Raw genomic sequence first — 17,733 nt, forward strand, 5'->3', positions numbered from 1 at the left:
GCAAAGTCCTGGGCGAGGTTGGCTGATCGAACGCTGTCGACTTGGTAATCTTGGGCTCGATAGATTTCGCTTGTCTCAATCCATCCAATGCACTGTTCGATTTAAGTGCTAGGCGTCGCGTAAGTCGCGCAGGCACAGCCCTCATCAGGTCGTCCACGGAAGTATGGAAGTTTACAGTCAGAAGTTGCCAAAAGCTATGACGTCACGGGAGGGGGGGTGGCAAAAGGGGTATTATTGGCAAATATTTGAACTTATACGGCTTTGCCACTATAGACTATACTCGTTCGCATTTTCCGACATCGGACATATTACGCCCTTCCAGTCGGCTGAGGTCACATCCTATGCATTTCATGCCTAACAGAGGAATACGGCTTAATATTAGTTGGTTAATTCATTCACTATAGTTTGGGGAATGTTGTCGACAAATACAATACGTCGACGGCATCTCCACAGCGTCAAAATATTAAATGAATGAAGGGTGATGATAAGCGACGTGAAGCTTTTCAGCAATTTGGCGACTCGTAATTGCAGAATATACAATAAATATAGCTGAACCCTGAACCCCACCATAGAACTCCTTTTATGGGAAATGAAGACATTGATTCGTTCATTCATTCAACAGTTACTCAAACTAAGCAAGAAAAAATGCAAATAAAAGATATGCGGCGGTTTACCATGCAAGATTTAGATGTCATCTGACCACCCCAAGCAAGAGAAAATTAATGGACAAAATCTGAGGGAGAAGAGAAAACCAGGCTTATGTGCGCAAATATATAGAGCCATCATACTTACCGTGAACATACCTTAAGTGCTATAGGAGTGTGCTAATATTCGTAACGTTCGAATAACTAATCAATAATTGTCGTATTCGATTCGAGGACCGAATCGAATAGTCACTCTTCGAAAATGCGAATATCTTTTAAAAAATAGTTTTCAAACACTTCACGTCGTCTACTGTGCACAGTAAAACATAAAATTAAAGCAAAATGCACCACCTTCTATCCCATTCGCAGTGATCATCACACACTAAAGCATGCACGCTGCGTCGCTCAGGGAGGCATGACATGACATGACAAGAACTTTATTTGAGTCCTGAGGGACTGAGACCTCGGGGAGCCAAACCGAAGGCTCCCGAAGATCAAGTCGGTGGCTCCGCCCACGATGGAACCGGGAGATCAAGTCCCGCGGCAATGTCGTGGGCCCTCTGGACAGCCTGGAGTTGAATGTTGAGATTGCTGCTCTTGAGAGAGTCCTGCCATTGTTCTTTCGTGATGGGTGGAGAGGCGTTAAGGGCTGGGCACAGCCAGAGCATGTGGTCAAAGGAGCATGAGTCATGACCACATTTGGGGCACGACTGTGAGTGTTCAGGATCTATCCTGTGAAGAGACCGAGGAGTGGGATATGTACGGGTTTGCAGGAGTCTTAGTGTGGTAGCCTGAGGTTTATTCAATTTGGGGTGAGGGGGTGGAAATGTCCTCCTGCCTAGTCGATAATGAGAAACAATTTCGTGGAATGTACTTAATGGATCTTTGTGGATGTTGACCTCGTTCCAAGCCTGGCTACCCGCGACAGCGCGGTGCGTGAAATCGCGCGCTCTCCGGTGGGCCTGCTCGTTAGGATTACATCCAAGCGGGTTAATTGAGCTGTCTAGATGGGCTGGGAACCACGAGATTTGGTATCCTCCTTCGGTACTCTCCCTAGTCCTTTGTAGTGCTTTGATCACAATACTGTACGCCTGTTCAGATATGAGGGCGGACGAGAACGATCTAACCGCGGTGCGCGAGTCCGAGAAGATGATAGCGGGAACTTTTGAGCTGTGAAAAGCCAGAGCGATCGCCGCTTCCTCCGCCACATGGGCAAACTTAGTATAAACAGAGGCTGCATTGACCAGGTTGCCCCCCACGTCTACCACCGTGACAGCGAACTTATCCCCACTGTCATATCTGGCAGCATCGACAAAGAGGGCATCTAGCTTCTGCTGATTGATCCTTTTAAGGATGGACTTGGCTCTCGCGAATCTTCTGCCTTGGTTATGCACTGGATGGATGTTTCGCGGGACGGGGTCAACCATGATGTGAGCTCTGGTTTCCCGTGTCAAGCTAACTTTGGTCGCCGGTTCATGTCTGGGTTGGATTCCTGCTTCTTCTAAAATCTTAATCCCTGGCTTAGTGGATGAAAGTCTCATTATCTGAGCCGCTGTGTGAGCTTCTATTAGCTCATCGATGGTGTTATGGAGTCCTAGCTCCAGCAGCTTCTCAGTGCTTGTGGACTGCGGAAGGCCGAGCACGCGCTTGAGGCCGGTTCTGATTAGGGAGTCGAGCTTGGCCTTTTCCGCTTTACCCCAATTAAGGTACGGCGCGATGTAGCTGACATGACTCAGGAAGAATGCCTGATAAGCTCTGAGCAAATTATCCTCTTTAAGACCGCCTCTTCGATTTGAGACGCGGGCTACAAGTCTTAGGACATTACTAGCCTGTCCAGTGAGCCTGTTGAGGGCCGTCGAGTTACAGCCCTTGGCATCAATGAGGAGACCTAGTATCTTGACCGAGTCCTTCCTCGGTATGGGATGCCCATTTTTAGCTCGAATTTCTACTGGCAGAGTTTCCAGAGGCGCAAGATTTCTCACCCCCTGTCTGGACTGGCGGTATAACAGTAGCTCTGATTTAGCGGGGGAGAGTTCAAGGCCTGTGTTTGAAAGAAAATCTTCGGTAGCCTCCAACGCGCTTTGTAACGACTGTTCGAGCATGGCTAGCGATCCGCCCGGCGCCCAGATCGTAATATCGTCCGCATAAATGGCGTGACCCACGTTCGGAATTGCAGCGAGGCGAGTGGAGAGTTTGTGCATGGCTATATTAAATAAGAGTGGGGAGAGGACTGAGCCCTGCGGGGTGCCGCAGGTGCCTAGTTCGTAGGGTCCTCCCGTGACCATGCCTAGTCGAAGGTGTGCCTTGCGATCAGCGAGGAAGGATCTGGTGTAATCATGAAACCGCTGGCCCAGGTTGAGAGACGAAATCTCTGTCAGGATGTGTTTATGCGCGACCCTGTCGAAAGCCTTGGAGAGGTCCAGTGCGAGGATCCCTCTCACGTCACGAGTAGGGTTATTAAAGATTGCTTTCTTAAGCAAAAGCATAGCGTCCTGCGTGGACAACGCCTGTCTAAAGTCGATTAGATTGTGTCTAAATAGCTCCTTGTTTTCAATATGTTCAGTGATCCTGTTATGTATCGCGTGCTCCGCAACCTTGGCGATGCATGATGTAAGGGAAATAGGGCGCAGATTATTTATATGTGGAGGTTTTCCTGGTTTGGGTATGAGTACCACTTTTGCGGTACGCCAGTCTATCGGGACCTGTCCACTTTTCCATACCTCATTTATTTTGGCCGTGACTATCTCGATTGCCCTATCGTCTAGGTTCCTAAGGAGTTTGTTCGTGATTCCATCTGGTCCCGGGGCTGATCTGCCATTTAGATTGAAGAGAACGTGTCTGATCTCTGACACGGTGAAAGGTTCGTCTAGATCAGGTGCCGACAATCCCATGTAGTTCAAACGCTCTACTGGGCGATCCGCGTCTTCGGCGAGGGGGAGATAAGTACGTGCTAAGTTGTTGGCTAATTCCCTGTCGGTGAGACCGATTGCGGTTTGCTTTTTAATGGGCCTATCCGTTGCAAGGCTAAGAGTGTCCTTAGATTGTTTATCGTTGAGGAGACTTTTAAGTAAGCTCCATTTGCTACCTCTTCGCATACGCCCGTCCGTTTCGGTACACGTCTCATCCCATTGCTGCCGGGCGAGCTGGGCCGAATAGGTTTCAATCTCCTTGTTAAGAAGCGCGATTTTCGATCTGAGTCTACGATTAAGCTTTTGGGTCTTCCACCTGGCTGAGAGGGCGTGTTTAGCCTCCAGAAGGTGAGCAAGTCTCGAGTCCATTTTAGTAACTTCAACATCCGTAATGATTTCTTTGGTTGCTCCTTTAACCGCCTTGTTCAGATTATCTAGCAGATCTGCATAAGTTTCGTCTGGCGGGACTGTTTCATTTCGGATTTTTCGAAACAGGTCCCAGTCCACATACTCATATCTCGCGGGTGGTCTGGGTTTGACACGCAACATAATTTCAAGTATGTAATGGTCACTGCCTAGCCCCTCCTGGAGGTTGTCCCACGTGCCCTCGATACCTCGGAGGAAGGTGAGATCGGGAGTCGTATCTCGACTGACCGAATTACCGGATCTGGTGGGGAGCCTCGGGTCTGTGACGAGTATTAAGCCGAGCTCTGCAGCGTTGAAGGCCAAGTTTGTCCCTTTTGCACTTTTGTAACTGTACCCCCATTCCGTATTGGGTGCGTTAAAGTCACCCGCGACAACGAGAGGCGCGTTTCTCGCCGCCCTAGACGTGGTGCCTAGTAATGCTTTAAAGTCTCTTTTCCTATCCGATGGTGCGCTGTACACGTTGAGGATGAAAATTTTATAATTGATTGTTCTGTTGGGTACGATCTCTATTAACTGGGCCTCGAGGCCCGCTTTGTACGCGCGGACCTCGTGCTCAACGAACGAGATGTTTTTTCTGATTAGGGTAGCGATACCTCTGCCCTTTTCTCTCCTGTATGCTACCGTGCGGTACCCCGAGAGGGAAATTTCAGCTGTACATAGCGTTTCCTGTAACAATATAACTTGCGGCTTGTCCGCAATAGACCTGATAAACTGTCCTAGTGGGGCCTTGCGCCTCTGGAAACTTGCGCAGTTCCACTGCCAGATTTTCAGATTCGTGCTGTTTGCGTTCGCCATTTTGCCTACTGAGTATGATGAATTAGCCCTTTAGCCCCACTTTCGGGATTCGGGTTTGCCTGATTCTGCACTGTCGACACCGTAAGCCTGCCTTTGGCTTGGACCTTGGGTCTCTCTAGTTGAGTTAATCTCGTCTCCATCCCGGAGAGCATTTCCATCATGCGTCCTAGGGTCTTTTCTATGGCAGCTAGCTTGCCTCTGCTGTTTATTTTGGCAGGAGGATCGGCGGCGGTAGCTATGGCTTCGCTCGGCTCAGCCATCTCATCCTCCTCTTCTGACTCGCTGACCGATTCTGGGTTGGGAGCTTTACGCTTGGATTTACCAGCAAGTGGGCCTAGATCTTTAATTTTATCCTCATCGTGGTTCGAGATTTGCCCTCTAATGCTATTTAGGGCTTCTTTAAGCTCTGCAAGTTCGCGCCTGAGCTGTTGATTTTCCGCCTCAAGTGATTGGATTCGCGGATCATTCACTTGCTCTGACTGTGCCTCACCGCTGCCTCCCTGAGCCGCCAACGAGTACGCCGTCATATGGCGGGCAACGTGTCACCAAGAATATGCCGGCTCAGGGAGGCAGATTTTTTTTTTTTTTTACATAAAGGTCCACATCATCTAAACGCAAGAAAAAAGTACTGTCACAAGTGTACCAGTATACCCAAATTAAGTTGCCATTATAGTCATTTCTGCGAGCGAGTTTCGGTTTCGGCCAGATTGTATAAACGAATTACATGTAATGAATTACTTGTAATCTTGCAATTACATTGTTTTGTAATTTAACGATTACAATTTTCACTCTATAGCGCTCACGGTTCTTCAGTTACTTTTTTCAGTAACCAATTACGTAATTTCAATAACTAATCACTTTATTAGCTAGTGCAAGCTGAAACAAATGACGTAGCTTTGACAGCCTGAATTTGGCGGGAACTGTGCTTGCAGTAGAACGGCCGAGATCGTGCCAAGCGCGGCCGCCTCGTGGATGCGCATGTTCAGACGGGCAAAGCCGGGAGCTCAATACTTTCTTGCTCATGTTAACGCTATCACCTGATGTTGGTCGCCGAATTGACCGGTTACTGGCATGTTTCGATGGAAACGGCTACTAAGGACATTAATTCAAGTAAATCGCCTGCGGACAGTATTTAGAGCTTTTCGGCGGCCCAACAGGGATTGTCTTTAAGTTCCAGCAATATTGAAACGCTGCACTTCGCAGAGGACACAAACGTTGAGTAACGACAATCTTGTGCGCAAGATGTTTGTCTGCATGTACGTCACAACATCACCATATATACCCCCCAGCGCGCGTACTCCATCGAGCGAGTGTCCAGAAATAAGGGAAGAGAAATTATAATTTTGAAAAGGCAGTTGTTGGGAAACTTGACCAATGAAGGAAGGGCATGCAGAGAACGCAGTCAATCTGCCAGGCCAGCTCGTTCGGCTTACAGTATCTGTGTAATGTTATAAAAAGTTTGGAGAAATGTCACAAAGAAGTAGTTGCATGATTACTTTTGAGCAATTGCTCAATTAATTTTGTGGAGCAGTAGTCAGTAACTGTAATCAATTACATTTTTAATAGATATTTGTAATTTTCATCTGCAACTTGTTTTTCTATAAGGTGCACACGTCTGGTTTTGGAATCCAAGAAATGGGTGTTATGACGTCATGAAACACTGACTCGCTCCCTTCCTTCAATTGCAAGCGCAGCCACAAGAAACGTGCGTCAGACTTTTGTTTATTTGCCTATGAACAAGATTGTCACACCTAGCGTTATTGCTACACAACATTAACGAAAATCGCCCTGATCCGTTACGTCATATACTCCACTCTATCTTTGTGCACTGGACCCAACCAGATCAACCCCTCCGGTGATTGCATAAGTGGGACCCAGAAGTGATGCTTCCCGTATGTCTCACAAGCTGAAACGAAACCAAACAAGTATGATACACCAGATTTATCTTGATTGCGCGCTCACCAGGCAATATTCACACCTCATAGGTTGCAGTGACACACTGTGAGCTCGCGCCAGAAACACTTGCGCACGTATATTGAATTTCTGTCGGAACGCGTGAGAACTTACACTGCAGAAACTGGTCTCTTCGATTGCACACGTTAATAAAACAGTGCTATCAGACGAGTTTGTTTTCGGCCCTTGGCCTGACACAAACAACGCATCCGTGATAACAAGAGAAGATATATCCAACCTAGAAGCCACTGGGGTAGACGCGCGGCTTTAAAGATGCCGAAGCGTAGTGAACTTCTGCATAATCACCCCGTTCTCTTATCAGCATCATCATCATCGTCGTCATCATAATCATCATCGTCATCATCATCATTCATTATTAATTTTCGTCCCCTTTCCACAGTACAAAGTAGCAGGCGAGAGCAGGCTATATATAGCTCCGCCCGACCTATCTGCCTTTTTGTAAATAAATTTCGTTCTTTCTCGCTCGTTCTCTCCGCCATGTGCCATGACATCACAATAATGTCATTGAAGCGATATCCGGCGTTTCGAGAATAACTTTAGTATCAAATTAAGACATATTAGGCCTCCCAACCTCCGTACTTGCCAAGTAGTGTAACCCTCATACGTGCGAGAAGCTGGTGGTGGAGCTTCTATATAAATTAGCCAACATGTGTCAACAGTACTCTTTCAATTCTGTCAACGGCTGTACACTGACTATACAGTATTCACCACTTTGTCACGTGGGGCCATCCCGACCGCGGTTCACCTCAACTCAACATGATGACGTCACAGGCGCGCACGTCGCCATCGCGAAGCCCGGTGCTCGGAAACATGGAGCAGGGCCGTTTCTTGCCTCCGGCCTCAGCGAGAAGAGCGCGCGGTGAGAATCCCACAGCTATAGGCGCGTCGAGCGGGGGCAACACGAACACAGACTTGCGCCCTTGGACGGAGGTATCGACAAGCGCGTCACGTTCGCGGACCGAGAGGCGCCGCGGATATATATGTCTGTATATATATATGCGCGTAATGGGTGGCTGCAGGCGCCGCAGATCGGCGAGGACGGAGAGCACGCCTGCAGTATCGCGGCTCCAAAAGGACGATGGAGGTGTCAAGGGCAGTTTCGTAGACGAGGTTCCCCGTTAGCAGTAATGAAATGCCGCGGACCTGCCACGTGTGCGCCCTTCGCCGAGACGTGATTATGGCTGCGAGGCTGTAGAGCCGTATACACACCTTCCCGGAGAAGAAATGTCTTTTGCAGCGCAACGGTTGCATTGGCTTGTAGCGCAAAGGGCATGTGGAAACGGATTGGCCGTGCAGCTGCCATGTGTTTGTATGGTTTGTCATCAGTTTGCAGCGTGAATGCTAGTCCGGTTACAAGACAAGGCGGTTATGCCTATATGGACCTTATATACCTTTTCGGAAAGAAATTGAGGAAGGAAAGAAGAAAAGGTGTATGGGAGCTTGTAAAGACGTGTGTTTGTAAATAAACACGCATACATATTACACAGCCATACAAAGTGCAGGTAAGTTGTCACTTATTTTGTTTGCTTTTCGCTGCTTCGAAGAGCAATAATTCCGAAGCAAGCTTTGTAAATTGGGCCACGTGTATTAGTATTGCCTACTAGAAGAAAGTTTTTGCCGATATAGTTTAAAAGTTTTTATCAAAAGTATAACCAGAATGTCTTACGGTCTACTATACCACACGTTTTCGAAGAAACCGATGAAGAAAAAGAAGAATCGGTATAGGCCACTATTGCACAATGAACACGTACAGATGGCTTCATGTATAACAGCATATATCATATACTTTCCAAAGCTGCATGCTGCATAACATTAGTTTTGCGGAGAACGACATCATTCTGGCGAACATGAGTTTTATATCGACAGAGAGAGGGATAAACAAATGTATGTCAGGCAGGTTAACCAGAAAAAGCCCAGCTCAGTTCGCTACCCTGAACGAGGGAGTATGACGAATATATTTAAAGAGACAGGAAGGGAGAAATTATTCAGAGTGAATGTTTCGACACAGCAGAGAAAGATCAAGCTTGGTGCTTCCGGATGATCTGTCTCCGTGTTTCGTGTGGGTAGAGGCAAACGGAGCAACAGTTTGACCACCTGCATTTCTCTTTCCGCGAGCATGTCCTTACACTAATCCCTCCCCTTCTTTTCCATTGATTAAATGCTATACTCACTGTCGAAGCAAGGGTACTTAAAATGCCAGATTGGGTGAAATATAAGTCAGTGATAATATCATTTTGACAGCAATTTATTGCCTGTAATTTATTGAAGCTATATTATGGGGTGGTTCTAATCACCGGTATTTGCCTATGAGCGATGCTAAATAAATGTCGCGATTTCATAAACTTCCGATGCTGTCTGTCGCGGAGTACCAGTGGAGGCATAGCATTCGTTGTTTTCGAAATGTCCCACAGCGAGTCGCTTCTACACAAGCAAGCACACGGAGGTAAAAAACAAGGTAGGTTAGCCAACATCACCAATGATGGGGTGACATTCTCATTTCCATTCTATACAATGTTTTGTTTATTTTCCGGCGCATTGAAAACAGAACGTACAGCTACCGCGAGTATAGGATGAAAGACACAAAAACAGCAATTTTACAAAAGCGTGAATTCGCGACAGTCTCCATAAAAGCTGATGATACCACAACGAAACAAAACCACTTGGGCCAATTAAGTCAAAAGCTATAGAAACTATAAGCAGCATGCACCAGCAATTGAAGCAGCCAGTGTATGCTCTCGCGTGAAAGGCAGGACAAACGAATCAACTGGAACAATTGCATACCAATAAATAAATAAATAAATACAAACAAGCGAACAGTGAATACTGGGAGAGGAAGAAAGACACAAGGAGAGGATGAGGAGCACAGAAGGAGAGCGGATTCCATGGACGCCGGGGTTCGCACACCGAGCCTCCCGTCCTCCTCCAGCACCTCCTCCCCTTCCCAGTGGCATGTCCGCCTGATGAGCGATGGCCCGGCGGAAGGTCCGCGCAGTACACGACGATTTGTCACGACAAAATGAAAACTGTCACCCAGATCAGATGCAGCAAGAGGGAACTACCGCCGCCGCAGCCGGCTCCTGCAGTGCCGTCTCCTTTCTCGCGTGCGTCCGTGAGTGCGTCAGCACAGCCGAGAGCCATGCACGACGCGCCTATACAGCCACACTGCGCGTGCGTGCGAGCGTGCAGGAAGCCAAGGAGAGGCGTCCGAGCGCGTCTTCTCCTTGGGCGCCTCGCGCATATCACGCATGCAGCTGCACCTTATTCGTTTTGCGAAAGGAAAACGCCCACGCGCGATTCTGCACTGTTCTGCACTTTTTTCTTCTTTACAGGGACGCGGCTACACGAGTCTGGTAAGATACTTGAAAACTGTATTTCAGCTTCTTCCGCATGAAAATGTTGATTTCGGATAAAGGCAATGAACGCGAAAGTGCGCTTTCTTGAATGCCGCGCGCGGCCAAACCGAAGCGGCGTTACAATCTGACGCGACGGATTTCCAAGTATTTTCTTACGTTCCCGTATTTCAGCGTAGAAGTGCTCCTATAACCTCCGCGGTTGCGCATACCTGGCGTGCATACAGTCAAAATGTCGTGAACTCCTTCTTTATCGAAAGGCAATCGACCCGAGTCGACGCGGTCAAGATCAATGGTGTCACCGGTAGCTGGTGCGATAATTTGAAGGAGACTCCGACGCCCGCCCATCGCCGCCCATCGTTTTTGCGTCATCTCTGGCTTATAGGAAACCTACTCTCTCGTTAATATTGACAATTTCAATATTCGAAAAGTGCACGTACCCAAATACACTAAACTCATTATTCCACTCTAGTGTCCATCTAACGATTCGCGCTGGTTTCCTCGCGATAGACTGTATATAAAGAGTAATTAAGGAAAATATTTAGCTATAGGCCCGCATAATATAGGACAAGAAATTGGTTCATGGAGCTTATCGTCCATGATTGTCACGTTAATAAGCCTGTTGATTGGTTATCATGTCTTCGACGGTTGTGCTTGTTGCAAGGCGCAGCCGTGCAAAGATGATTCTGAGCGTTCGCTGTTTATTACCGAAAGAGCAGCGAATCGCTGCTCCTACAAAAGGGATATACTCTAATACTGGCTGACAGGCGTTTACTATTCTGTTTCTTTATCTACCTTTTCTCTTTTCTTAACTCTAAATGATAAACAGACGTCACGCTGCTTCTGCCTACATGCTGATGGTGAAGTAAGTGTAGAAATCACTACAGCTACATGTATATACCTCTATAACAGCGCAACGTCAAACAGAGCCGGCATGCCAACGTCCGCTGCCAGAACGAAAGCAGAAGTTCATCGAGACCTACAGGAGCGTACAACTGTCTGTCAGACTCAAATACATATCGAGATGGAACCGCGGTGACCATGCATATTCGCATGGGCACAGGCTTAAAGAAGCTTAAAGAAGCAAGAACTTTCGACCAGAACGTCATATATTAAAACAAACTATTTCATGTCTAGATTACTTGAAAAGCATCGCTACAGTCGCGTGAAATATATTGCGAAAAAGAATGATAGAAGTGAACCCGCTTCATAATGACGTATATATACACTGACACCGCGAGCGATTATCCAGCACTTTGCCTTCCAACTAGTTTTTCGCAAACGATTTACATATATTATTCAAACTTTCAGCAGAGGTTTAAAGAAGCGTGTGAAGGTGTATGCGACGCGCTTTATATATCAATATTTTTGTAAGTTCTTTATTTTATTCACTATCTTGGCGTTTACAATCGTGCTCCCAGTGCCTAAAGGTAACGTGGAACGTTTTCCTCCACACACGACGTTCCTGTTCGCGAAAAAGTGGCTCCTATGTGACCTATAAGTCACACGTAAAAGTCATCGCCAGAAACCTCGTAATTGCCAAAATGTTGTAAGTGCTTGAGTCTCACGAGCTGATCGTCATTGACACATGTGGACATATAGCTGTGGACAAGCCTGCGCTTGTTCACAGCTATGCAGAATGGCTCATGAAACCCGCCTCGGAGGACGTCTGATGTATACGACATAGTTGTTTAACAGCGGCATGAATGCACGGCTCTGCGTTGTTCTCGAACAAGTATGTATATTCGTAAACTCTCCACAATTAAATTGATATATCGCATGTCCATATACGATTTATGTTTACTCGCTTGTTCTGTTCAGGCTTAGCGTCTGGCACGCACAGTCCTAAAATATGGGTTACTTTTATACTTTGGTATATAGTCGGGAAGGTGGCGTTTCAACTTGAACAGAGTTGCATCAATCATCGTCGACTGTAGCTGAGTATGCACAAAGTGAGGTACACTCTGAATTACAACAACCTGCACCTATCGAAGTGCGTGTTAAAAAAGAACCTCATTAGCACGCGATCAACTGCGGGTGAAACACTGCAGTTGAATTTTTGCAAAAGAGGCGTATATATACGTCTGGTGAGCCAGGCCCACATGCACACTGGGCCTGCAATCGCTGCGCCCTATTGTTCACATCAATCTCGTACGGTGACAGGCTTCAAGCAGCAGACCGGTGAAGCGGGAACAACGCATGTCTGCCCGTAAAGCCCTATAACGCAACACTCATTTTCCGTATTCTAAGAAGAGTTTCCGCGCGAGAACGAACGGTTCGCGACACGAGACGAAAAGGTCCCGAGTGGCGCAACCATCCTGTCAGCCTCAGGTTCGAAGAGCGATTACGAAATCTGTGCTTCTGCGGCGCGAGAGAAAAACTCGTAATGCGGCCAGTCGAGGAGGAGGTCGTGTACCTCATGCCTACGTCAAACACGAGTGTAATGAAGCTTATTCGGCGAACATAATTAATGCGCGCGGGGCGGAGGCAACGCTAATGCAAGCGCGGTATTTCATATCCCGCAATCGATAACAAGCCTTCGCTTCTTCCCACAGGCCTTTCAGGATTCTTCGCCTTCTCTATACACAAGACCTTTCGTTGTCGCTTCATTCGATTGCCTTCTGACCTGTCCACGTCGAAATATGGCTATTCCACGAACCGCGACTGGGAGCTTAACGTACACCGCCAACAGGCGTGCCGACGGAGACTGATTATTTGCCACATGGGCTGCGCTTATTAAAAAAATCAGAGTTGAAACTTGCGTGCGAGGCAGGTTTTCATACGCATGTGCGAAGCAAAGAGTGAAGGCAATGTCGATTGTTTGTGCTATGATATCGATGCGTATATTTATACCACACGTAATGTGAGACAACGCGTCTTCAGTTTTTATTCGCCTTTCTTCAAAGACATCGGTGGTTAGCAAAACAGAGAGATAACAAGCAGCCGGGGCCGATCAAAATGGCTAAATAAACATACAACTATTTGAAATAAAGTTCATTTATTCCTTCTAATTTGATGCTAATGTGATTAAGACGAGTTGGCAGTAAGTATGTGTGAGATGTACACATTAGTGAACACTGAGCTTTCGCACTTGCATGATTGATTGATTAATTGGTCAGGCTGTGCACGGGCATCCACGTCCGAGTCAGTGCATACAAACTTGAGAAATTCTAATTGTACGACTTCGTGCCATATGATAACTGGTAATTACATGCGTAGATTTCACAACTGTATCTCTCTCTCTCTCTCTCTCTCTATATATATATATATATATATATATATATATATATATATATATATATATATATATGTGTGTGTGTGTGTGTGTGTGTGTGTGTGTGTGTGTGTGTGTGTGTGTGTGTGTGTGTGTGTGTGTGTGTCATCGTACAATATTTTCCTGCACATATATACATACGGCCATAACTCAGAGAAGTCATTCTTGAATCGACTCACTCCGACGCAGGCACAACCATGAGTCTGACTATGAGTGAACCACGGTGAGACCGACTGGGTGTGAGTTGAAATGAGCCTAATTTGGCGTGAGTCTGAGTGAATCCGAGTGAAGCACCGCTTGTGTGAGTCGAAGCGAGTTGAATCATGGCTGATTCTATATAGTGATTGAAATTGTTATTAATACTGTTATTTTGGGGTCGACGGAATTCCGTGTGAGGTCGAACCCACATGACACCATGTGCATTGGACTGCATGAGCCCACATGACACCATGTGCATTGGACTCAATACTCCATCTACCTGGGGTATTGAGTCCAATATTTCTTCAGTCTGGGAGCCTGAGTGAGCTTCCCCGGCGCCCCCATTTAGGCGAGTGTGACTCCGAATGAGACAGACTGGTCGTATACCTCGGTGAGCCAGACTGTATATGATTTTGGTGCGACTTCCTGTGCTTTAAGCTGAACGTGTATACAGTGAGTGAACCCGTTTGAGCTCTGTCTATTTTGTCAACATTTGTTCTGAATATGTACAACAGTGTTTTTCAAACTTTTCCAGTACGTGAACCTTTTCAGTAGTACCAAACCTACCGTAAACACCTTCTCCCCCTTTTTTTTCTTTAAGCATTCTGAAAGCTTAGCTTTTTTTATTGGCGCAAGTAAATTTACATTTGAATTTATTAAGAAGGCATTAACCGCAGCAGATTGAGCTACCAAAATTTATGTAATGTGTTTTTAACAAGGATAGAATTGAGAATGATGTATTTGCGTTCTGGATACAATCTCAATTGCTGAACCCCCATTGTGCAGTTTCGGTAAAGCAAGAATGCCTGAATATGCCTGACTACCGTTCCAATATAAATCATTCATATCAAGCATATGATATTAGTCATATTAATCATATATAAAACGGGGTTGAAAGAGTATGGGCACCGAGACAGAACATCCATCTCTGTGCCGACAAGCAGAATGTATACATATGTTTAGACATTCCATGACTCCCAGAAGAAGGATCATCACCCGCACTTTGACAAGCACTGATATAGAAGAAAGCTGAGGGTGCTCAAAGCACAACAACCACGCAGAGTGTGTCTTTGCTAATGCTTCGGAGATCCGCACATTACCGAGTGGTTATTTTAATATATAAAAATGCTTTTTCACAATGTTGTGACCTGTGCTCGTGTTAAAGCATTAATAGGTTTATTTATATACTTCAAATTTGTTTGTATACGTCACATTTGTTGCATCTACCGTCTGTTTTTTCTTCTTTTTTTCTTCCATACGTTTCCCTTTATCCTCCATGGAGTAGTCGGTGTGATTTTTCATGGCTCATTCGCTTCCGATATTAATCATTTGGTCCCAACCACATTACCTATCTCGAACTTAATATAGCAGAGGAGGAGTAATCACCGCATCGTTCACTGAATATGGTGAAGTGTCGATTCTCATGTACGTTTCTAGCGTGCTCAATAAGAAGCCGAGTGCAAGATGTAGGAAAGTCCAGTGTGCAAGAGCACCAAGACGACACTTCTAACCGCCTGCACTGCGGAAAAGTACGAGTATAAATACAGATGAGCGTCGAGTGCAATGCACAAGCACCTATAAAATCAGTTAATGAGTAGCCTAGTTCATAATTTCATGAAGATAACGAGTAACTCGTGGGAAGGTATAACTTTGCAATCATGCTTGCAAGATATATAGCATGTTTACGTGAAAGCGATACACGTAGCAGCGGAGCTGTGTTCGACACGCAATGCCTCTTGTTCTGTCAACGTGTGACATGGCAGCCTAGTTATCACCACACCACCATCTATGGCAATGAGCCAGCACGGTCTCGTCATCGAGTCGTACACGGCTCTCTGGGAATGCATAAAGCAGCACGTGACGTCGATCACTCAATCACGGCATCGAAAGCCGCTTCTAACATACACGCACAGGCACACGACACGTGCGCAAACGCATCACGTGATTGGTCACACAGCACACGTGACACAAGGAAACAGCTCCGCCCACCAGTTCATCAGAACACACACCGTCGAGGACACGTTCACAATTACGGCAAGAGGTGTTAGGGGGAAAAGGTGGATGATGGGGGGGGGGGGGGAGTGGAGGAACTGGGCAAGGAGGAGGATGAGAGGCGAGGGTGAGCAGCCTCCGTACCTGTCCAGCGTGTTTAGCAGTGAGGACAGTCGCCGAGGAAGACGCTGATGGGAAAGTAGGGGCAACGACGTGCGTCGGCGATCGTCATCCTGGGGCGATGGAATACGGCGGGGACGGTCGGCTCCGTCGTCCTCTCCTCCGGGTGCACAACACCGACAACACACATGACGCGCTGGCTGCGAGGCGGCGGCAGCGCGACGGACACCAGAACCGCGGGGCTGTCAACGACGGCGAGCACTCGGACGAAAGGAAGTCGGAAGGTTTCGGTGCCAGGGACGAGAGACTCTGAACGCGTGCACAGACGGTGTGGCCTGGTGGTTGGGGGAGGCAGGCACACGGGGAGGAAAGAAAAAGACCGGCAGGGGCGCAGCAGCAGTGTTCCACGAAGGGTCCGCTCGCAGTGCCGCCGGCCGCCTGAGTTACCGCGCGCCGGGCAAAAAGGTGAAAGCAGAGGTGGCAAGGAGGGGGGGGGGGGGGGGAAGGCCAAAGCAGGGCGCCTGCGCACTGGGCCGCTCCTGGCCGCGGCGCCGTTGCTGCTGCTTGCTGCACCGCGCGCTTCGACTCGCGCATGGGGGGCCCTACCGTCGCCGGTGAGCTCGCTCCTCTCCGGTGCGCCCGAGGCTCCCCCCATCCCCCCGTTCCTTTCCCTTCACGTTCTCTCTCCCTCGGTCCCCATCCGTGCGTTCGGCCGGTGAGCGAGGCGCCCCGGTTGCAGGACGCGCCGCCGCCGACGCGGCGGCGGCGGCATCGACGCACCGGTTGCCCCCCTCCCCCTTCCATCACGGGCGCCGTGCGGGCGAAGGTGGGCCCGGAGGCGGGAGCACGCTAAAGCGCTCCCTCCCACCCCTCTTTCGCCCGTGGGCCACAGCTTGGCCGCCCCACCTGCGACCGCCGTGTGCGCGATTCCGTAGTTTCCGGCGCGTAGTGTGTGTGTACAAGAGGAGGAGGAACTCATTAACACCAAGCTTTCGCCTCCGCAAGATCTCCTCACCGCTATTCCGCTACTGCCCGCTTCATCAGGTGCCTAATTAAATAAAACGTGCATAATGCCAGCTTTCCTGAGCCGTACGTTGGCGCGGTCGGCATCGACAAGTGCTGCCACACAGAGAGTTCCGTGTTGCCTTAGAGAGAGAGAGAGAGACGTGAAAGTGTTTGGATTCTATAAGCCCGCACGCTCCAGAACATTGAAGCTCTTCCGTTTCATAAGTCACAGCGATGTTGACGCTTTTAAAACGCCACGTTACGCGCATTCGGCATCCAACACAAGCAAATGTTGCACTTTCGCCCGAAGTATAAAGCACTTCAGAAAACATTTCCACAAGGGGAAGGCTGTACATTTCTCTTTTTTCTCTGCCGCTCTAATCGTTGGTGCGTGTTGTGCACTGCCTTCTGTTAGCGCTTCGTCAGCCTCGATTAGCGCAGCGTTCGGCAATGAATAATGTGTTATGTGGTCCTGCAGATAACTTAAAGAGAGGATGACTGTGGCTTTCGCTATTCCCTGCTCAAGAGAGCATTGAGTCTGTCTCCAAAGCGAGCAGGCAAGCCACGTCATGTCATCACGGACTCATCCTCCACAACGCCATGGGAGACTGATCGATTCATCCTCAGGCAAATAACTTAACGTGAAATATTTCTTTAACAATTTCATCAGTTCATCTGCACAAAGAAATAATAAACCTTGGCGATCACATTAAGTTGCATCGCTGAAGTGCTTTACGAGCGCTTACATGCTGCTTGGAAGACTTGAACAAAGGCAGCAAGACAGGTGATGCAACCTGTGTGACCTGTCAAGCAATGAGATTTACTTTACACCCATCAACATCAGCGCACTCGACGTACAGTAAATATACCAAGAGCGATACCTCTGCAGTTACAACAAGATACCAATCAAAATATTGCAAGCGAAACGAGAATAATTACAAATTGGCCCATGAAGAAAACACGGCGTCCACAAAACTTCAACGTCAAAGCGGCTGTACGATTTGGTCGGGAGCGCCGCAAGGGCCCCGAAATCTTTGTGCTAGTAT

The 17,733-nt window shown here is 47.8% G+C and overlaps 1 protein-coding gene across 3 annotated transcripts in view; it reads right to left on the reverse strand.

Moving 5' to 3' along the window:
- zfh1 (Zn finger homeodomain 1) overlaps positions 1–17,733 on the reverse strand; it is a 663,681-nt gene that overhangs the window by 433,842 nt on the left and 212,106 nt on the right. Inside the window, exon 1 of one of the 3 annotated variants that reach the window (XM_070537687.1) lies at positions 15,707–16,105. The exons of the other annotated variants lie outside the window; for them this stretch is intronic. The gene's annotated coding sequence lies outside the window, so the exon portion shown is untranslated. Of the gene's footprint in view, positions 1–15,706; positions 16,106–17,733 lie in introns of those variants that run through there. 3 annotated transcript variants of the gene reach the window in all.

This window comes from Dermacentor albipictus, chromosome 4 (genome assembly GCF_038994185.2).
Source record: "Dermacentor albipictus isolate Rhodes 1998 colony chromosome 4, USDA_Dalb.pri_finalv2, whole genome shotgun sequence".
In the NCBI taxonomy this organism is placed as follows: domain Eukaryota; kingdom Metazoa; phylum Arthropoda; class Arachnida; order Ixodida; family Ixodidae; genus Dermacentor; species Dermacentor albipictus.